Here is an 8366-nt window from a genome sequence, read left to right as displayed (position 1 = left end):
GGCTCCAGAAGTGTCTCACCCTCAAGCATCCTTTGAAGGTATAAAGTTTGAAACTTGATGAGTTATTTGCTTAGATCTTGCTAGCCTAGAGTTTGTGTTCATTTTTGGTCCTCATGAGCTTGGTGTTCATGAGTTTAGCTTACTCTAACCTGAAGAGATGTCATTTCAGACGTCTTTAGGTGTTAGGAAACATAAAAATGTGATCTTGGTCCTTCTATCCCTTTCATGCAAGAATTGTGTTGTCTGAATGGAATATTAAGTTAGGGTTTTCGTTCTTGGACCATTTCTAGCCATGGAATGTCATAAATGTGGAAACTTTATGATTTAAACGATGTTTTGGGTCTAGATCTAAGTTTAGATGAAAAGTCTTTATGGAATTTGCACTTAATGAGAAGAATTTGATCTAAACGGAGTACGTTGGGCGTACTAAGAGGTACATTGTGCGTACTGGGCTACGGCCTCATGGTTTGGAAGGATTGTGACTATGCCAGCGTAGTAGCCGAGTACGCGAGGTGTACTTAGCCTACTTTGACTTCCCTTGACTTTGACGTTCTGACTTTGACCTTTGACCAAGTTTGACTTAGGGGAATTTTGGGTATTTTGAGCCATACATTGAGATTAGGTCACTATTTGTTGTATAGGAGACCTATAGAGTTGGCATTTGGAGCATCATTCATTTCTACTATCTTTCAGACTATATTGTTAGTTTCCTCATTGTACTTCTGGGTTGAAGGCACCAATAGTGACCTACTAGGTTATGTACCTTGGTAAATCGGATATTGCTATGTTGTAGTGATATGTTAGATCTGTATGATTATCTGTTTTTTGGTTATATGTTTATCTATTGCATATGTCGATATAGTGTGGTTTGGGTTGAGGCAATGTTGCTTTGTGTAGAAGCCAATAAACCTGGGAGCAAGCCAGACATAAGTTGTGGGCCAGATAGGCAAGCCACATTTATGATGTAGGATCAAGAGCAATCCAGACATGAGCTGTGGGCCAGAAAGGCAAGCCAAACTCATGCTGTGAGCTTAGGGGTAATCCAACCCAATGGTTGTGGACCTAGTATTCACGTTGTTATATGTTTGTGTTGTGGTATTTTGGGGAACTCACTAAGCTTTGGCTTACAGTTTAAGTGTTATGTTTAAGGTACTTCTGATGATCGGGGAAAGACGAAGGCGTGATTGTAACATCCCAAAATACGACCCAAAAATTTTTGTTTAATCATTACTAAAATCATTAGATCAATACCATAAATAAAAAACCCATATGTCAATATCTCAAAACCATAACAAAGTATCACGAGAAAACTGTATCAAGACTGTATCAATCAAATCTACGAAAAACTAAATCAACTCCCAGGATAGAAACTGAAGTTGTGGTGTGTGCGATGCCATCAACCCGAGCTCTTCCCTTTACTTGCGGAAGTACCTGAAACCAAAACTGAAACTGTAAGCATGAAGCTTAGTGAGCTCCCCAAACTACCATATACCATACAATATCATAAAAACACATATTGGGCCTTGCCCACTGCATCGGACCGAAGTCCGGAACTAACTGCATCAGATCGAAATCCGGAACTGACTGGGACCTTGTCCCCTGCATCGGACCGAAGTCTGGAAACTGACTGAGCATAACATGGCATAGTATAAACATATCAACTAGCATAAACACATATATTGTATACTGCATTGGACCGAAGTCCGGAACACATAACACAAAACATGCTTGAATCACAAAGACATCAAGCAATCTAACTACTGCATCGGACCGAGGTCCGGAACTACTGCTAACTAAACAGTCCGGCATTGTGGTCGTAGACCCGTTCCTACTGGAAGGAAGACTCACCTCGTAGTCTAGCTGCTGAATGAACTGCTCTGGAATCTGTCTGCTGTGGCTCCGGGTTCACCTCGGCTATAATTTCCATAAGTACACTCAGTCAAATACTGATAACTATACTGAGGGTAAAATGACTATTTTACCCCTGGTCCAAGTCAACCTCTTGGTCAAAGTCAACATGCAGTTGACTTGACTTGTCGAGTTGGGCCGCCAACTCGTCGAGTCCCTACTCTCATTTCTCATTTCTGTGCGCTACTACTCGTCGAGTTTGGCATAGACTCGACGAGTTCCTCATTGATACTAACACTTAGTCAATCTACATCCGACTCGCCGAGTTGTATTAACAACTCGTTGAGTTCTCCTTCAACATATGAATACTTCAACTGTGACTCGTCGAGTTGTATGAACAACTCGCCAAGTCTGTTCTTGGAATATGAAGATTGCCTTGGACTCGCCGAGTTAGGGCATTGACTCTCCGAGTCCCTCCATGAATGAGTCCGATCTTTGACTCATTAAGTCCACCTACAAATCACTGGTTCCACTCGGCATAATACACAGAAGGGGGAAAACTTGAGGACTCGCGACCCGACTCGCCGAGTTTGGAGAACGACTCGCCGAGTCGGTTGCATGCAACTTCTATACAATCGATTCTGCTCAAAACCACTGCATACAACTTATAGATCTGGGTTCTTAAGGCTTGTTTACCACATAAAGTTTCCAACTTTACGTGTATATATGCATGAAAAGGGATTTAAAGGCTCAAAAGACCCTTAAAAGAGTAAATCTAGGGATTTCATGCAAAATGGCTCCATAAAGGTGTTAGATCTACACTTTTGGAATTGAAACATGGCTAGATCCGAAGGCTAATCAACCCAATGTGATCTCTCTACTATAAACAAGCTAAGAAATGGATAAAATGGCCTAAATGTGCTCATAATGGCGAATCAATAATAGAAACAGAAGGAATCCGATTATTACCTCAATAAACTCTATAGTGGGTGCAAGATCTTGGATCTTCTTCTACTCCTTTGGATCTAGCCTCCTCCTTCTCATCAAAACTTCAAGATTCACACAAGAAATGCTCAAATGCTCAATGAATGGCTAGGGTTTGCTAAATGACGTTCTGAGGGTGAAGGAGGCGAGTTTGGGGCTCATAACATGGTTTAAATAGGGTGCAAAACCCGTGGATCTAGGGTTTCTTCCGGACCGGCGAACTCGTCGAGTCCAGGATGTGGACTCGCCGAGTTGCCAACTTAAACGTGCTCAAAATCTCGCCTCTACTCGGCGAGTCGGGCTTACAACTCGCCGAGTCTAGCTAAAAATGCAAAAATACTTAGATTAAAATACATACCAGGAACCAGGTGTTACAGTGATCGTACACATCCTTCAATGACATGTTTTGGAGATTTTATGATACTCTAATTTTGGGATATTTGTATTCGATATTTGGTTTTGAATGGAAACACTGATTTTACCTTAATTGAAAGATGAAAAATTTTATCGTGATTTTTGGGATGTTACAAACGCCCTAGTGATCGAAGGAAACAAAGAACATATCATACTTCGTATCTCCAATATAATTTTTTCTAGGGGTTTTATCTCACCTTAAACCATATGGATGACCCCTTACTTTGCCGTCAATCCAGAATATGATTGAAAATACGTTGCAGTCTCTTCCACCTCACCTACTGTGTATGTCATCACTTCTTAATCTTGAACCCTACATAAACTATCTGAAATCAACGTCTTCTTTTCATCTTATGATGCTCCAGTTTCATTCAATTATAACTAAATATATATTGGGTAATTACTAGTTTATCTCGTACCAATAATTTTGTGATTTCTTCAATGGTGGTGTAATATCATATATGGGTTTGGAATTTAGGAATTGAGAGATGTACCGCTGAGACGGTGGTAGTGGGATAAGCGGTATTGCTGCCTCTGATGAGGAGTTAGGAGTTGTTACGAAGCTTAGGTCACAACCCCACCAGTTCTATAACTGAATATTACCCAGAAAGAACATGAATTGGTGTTCTAATTTTAGGAAATGACTTTGGTTCAGGAAAGTCAAATACTTGGAAAGATGATGTTGTTGTAAGGTTTTTTTTGCCCAATTTGCATATCCAAACGAAAATTGTACATAAATGGAGGTATACGGCGGGGGGGGGGGGGGGGGGGGGGGGGAGAGAGAGAGAGAGAGAGAGAGAGAGAGAGAGAGAGAGAGAGAGAGAGAGAGAGAGAGAGAGAGAGAGAGAGAGAGGTGGGATCCTTTATATATTAAATAATTATATTTACTTTTTTTTAAAAGAAAAAACTTCATAAATGGTCCCTATAGTACTGAAATGATGGAAATGTTTTTCACTTAACGGACAAAACTTGACGGAGTCATCAATAAGGACTTTTTGTTAAAAGTTTTGAAACCACGAGATTATCTGTGAGGTTTTTTGAACTTAGGGTCTAAACTTTAGATTTCGGGGTACTACTAGGACCATTTATAAAGTTTTTTCTAATATATATATATATATATATATATATATATATATATATATATATATATATATATATATATATATATATATATATATATATATATATATATATATATATATATATATATATATATCAGTCATTAAATGACATCTATGCATCATTTATATTTAAATAAACTATTTTTTTTATTTAGTATTAGGATTTAACGTTATGATTAATTAATTTAGAAGTTACTTATCTATTGATTTTTCTTTTTAAATTTCGATCATGATGGTTAATTGATATATGAACCATTGTTTGTAAGTTAATATAATGTAATTTTTTCTGTTAATTAATTAAAATCGCTTATTTTGAAGAATTAAATTATAATAACGAAACTGACCGACGTTAGTTTTTGGAGGTGAACAAGATAAGGTGTCAAAATATATATATATATATATATATATATATATATATATATATATATATATATATATATATATATATATAAAGGGTAAAATGTTTGATAAAGACAATAATCATGAAAAAAATACAAAAATACATGTGGAAAGTCATGGATTAAATAAGAGAGGAACATAGCTTGTAGTTTTGACCAAACCCACAACGATTTACGTATATGATTGAAAACAAAACCATGTAAAGATTTCGTAATATCATGGTGCTCATTAATTATTCGTCCATTCGTAGTTTTAGAATGGTGTTGTGTTTATGGAGATCAAAGTTGTTTATAGATTTATTGTTTCTCCACCGTACTCCATCCCTCATGAATGTCAAAGCGGTAATGAGTTAAGAATTTATAAGAGAAGTTTCTAAGTTTAAGTTTGAGCATCACATTCTATGCCCTACAGGGGCGGCTCAACCAGTTTGGGGCTCTAAGCGAACCAAGATTTTGGGGTCCTTTGGCATATACTATACTTAATGTTGTAAAACCTTCTCCTTTATCCGGGTTTCGGATCGGCAATAATAAACTAAAAAGTTTATAAATGGTGGAGTTAAATCCTCTGATTCGTATTTTCTTTTACACATGTTTATTGAATATTTGATTAATTTTTCAATCACCAAAACAAGTAGACAAATACAAATGAACAAAAAATAAATAGGAAGTCCCTGTTTTACCTTCATTCCAAGTTAGCAAAGGACAACCTTGAAAATAGTTAAATAAAAGATAATGCAAAACAAAAATTTGTTTTCAAGAATTCGGACTCGTTTAAACCCTTCTATAATCAATGAACAATGGTTAATAGCCGATTTAGGGTTAATCAGTGGAAAACTAAATTACTGAAAACTGAAAAATATAAACACCGGACTGGAGTTACCGTTTCAATTATTTTGATCTTTAGATATTGTCCTTGTCTTTTTGAATGACACTATGCCAACTTTGAAGTGTTGAGTCTTTTGAACAATCCAGTGAGTCTTTTGAACAATCCAGTGCAGATCAACAATGGGGAATCGGAGGACATAGAAAGAAATACATAGAGAAGCCGAATATATTTATTTTTCCAAGAATGGATAATCAATCAAAGAACATAGAAGGAAGAGAAGAAGTAGAAGTGAAGATTGAAGAAGAGAAGGTATTTTTTCAGATTTGATTTCAAGAATCAAGAATGAGACGAGAAGGAAGAAGAACCGTCGCTTTCAATTAATCAATTTGGATGTTGATTTTTGTGGCATACGTAATTTAACTCAGAAAATATAAGGAATCGAGATTTTTATTTTGCTGAAATTTCTTGGGTCAAGTGGGGCCCTAAGCTTGGGCTTAATTATAACTAAAGTAGATCCGACCCTGGCGCCCTAACATACTTTATGCACATGTTGGTGGGAAGTTAAGAATTTTACTTAAAAAAATACGTTGTTGCACATGTGATAATTAGTCTTACATAATCTTTAAAATCTAACATTTTTGCACTAATATGAAAATAACAAAATTGAGACCCTAGCTAATTTCCTCAAGAACATAAAATGTGAAGAAAATTATAAGGCACATTCAAGGAAAGTCCAGTAACATAGTTATTTCAAGTTGTCAAATGGAAAGGAAGAAATTGCGTGTGGTCTAACTGAGTTTTTTTTTTTTTTTTTTTTTTTTTTTTTTTTTTTTTTTTTTTTTTTTTAAATAGAGGACCATTAACATGGAAGTCCACGTGTAGTCAACATCATAGTTTCCTATCTCCTTCCCTACATGTCGGATGCCATGTAAGATCTATAATTGACTTACCTTCTAAAATCGGTCATAGTGGCTTAATTGACATGTAAATTAATAGTTAAATGACATATTGTGCAAAAAAAAAAAAAACCATAAAAGGTCAAATCAGACCAAATCCCTAACTTTATTGTGCTATAATGACATTTTTCCTTGTATAAAGCACAAGAAACAAGATCTTTTGCGACCATGCTATAGAGACGCCAAGAAGTTGTGGCTCTAGGTATGGTTTTTAGCAACAACTTATTTTAAATATTCTGAAATTTATTACTTTTATGATAACAATGCCGTTGTTGTAGAGTAATTGGTCACCACTAGAAAACTAAAACGGGGTAAATTGCTACGGAAATACGTACATAAATTTTCCGTAGGAAAATATATACGGAATAGCGATCGACTGCCTACCAAATAAAATTGCCCTAATTTAATAACAGATTTCCTACAGAATATCTATAGAAAATAATTTTGTAGTTATTCTATAGGTATTTTGCTACATAATATCAACAGAAATGGAAAAAAGTTGGATTATTTCAAATTTTGTAGGTAAGTAATTTACTACAAAATACCTACACAATAGGAAAAAGGCCGAATATTCTCAAATTCTATAAGTAGTCCGTAGTAAACGTTTTTATTTCCCTCCTTTTTAATCTCTAAATTATAACTAATATCTTTTATTTTATTATTATTATTATTATTATTATTATTATTATTATTATTATTATTATTATAATTTATTTTTATTGTTACATTTATAATTATTGTTTTATTTTTATTATATGTATTTTATATGTTTATGTGTATGAATGTATATTTGTATGCACATGCATATTTTTTATTTTATTTTTATCCATTATTAATATTATAAATATAATTATTAATTTTATTATTACATTTATAAATTATTTTATTATTATTATTTATATTATTATTATTATTATTATTTATAGACTAATAATTATTATGTTTTATTTTATTTATTTAATTTTTTAGTATTATTACTATTATTATTATTATTATATAATATATATTATTGTTATTATTACAACATATACATTTTATATATGTATTTTTATGTATATATTTTAATGTCTATGTCTATGTATGCGTATTTTATATACATATATATGTATAGGTGTATGCATATATAGAAAAATGATAAAACTTGAAATGAGTCATGAATTTTGATGGTAAATACGATTGCATGTATATTTATATGATGTATAACTAGAAGAAAACAAAATAATCAAATTCAAATATTGTTGTGACAAAAATTAAGTGAAAAAACAATGTTTGATTCTTTAAAAATGAAAATACAAAAGCTACCAAAGGTAATCGATATCCTACGGATTACCTACGCATAATGGATTTTCGTAGGTGATCCGTAGGTATTTACCTACAAATTACCAACGACAATTTTTGTATTTTTTCTGCAATATCCCGAGATTTTCCAGGTATTTTTGAATCCTCTCTTCTATTATCATTATTTTGTCATTTATAGTCACTAAGGTTAGAAGAGTCGACCCATGAGAAGCCTAAGGACTAAAGTTGCAACTTTAAGAACAAGGCTAGTACGCTAAGCGTACTAGGTGCACCTTAGTATGTTGGGCGTACACTTGTGTACGCTAAGCGTACTCACGTCAGGAGGAAACCCTAATATTTAGGGTTTGAGTGCTATATAAACATCATTATGAGCTCATCGTAACCCTCCCTTACCTCAACCTCCACAGTTTAAAGTCGTTTTCCCCAAACCCTAATCATTTCCTTGAGTGTGTGAGCTTATAGAGTGTGTTTTGAGTAGTTGGAGAAGGAGAACAAGCTTGTAGATCTGAAGTTGTTTGGT

Source organism: Lactuca serriola, chromosome 4 (assembly GCF_051521515.1).
Source record: "Lactuca serriola cultivar US96UC23 chromosome 4, Lser_US96UC23_V15, whole genome shotgun sequence".
In the NCBI taxonomy this organism is placed as follows: Eukaryota; Viridiplantae; Streptophyta; class Magnoliopsida; order Asterales; family Asteraceae; genus Lactuca; species Lactuca serriola.
Note: the sequence above shows the minus strand (reverse complement) of the source record.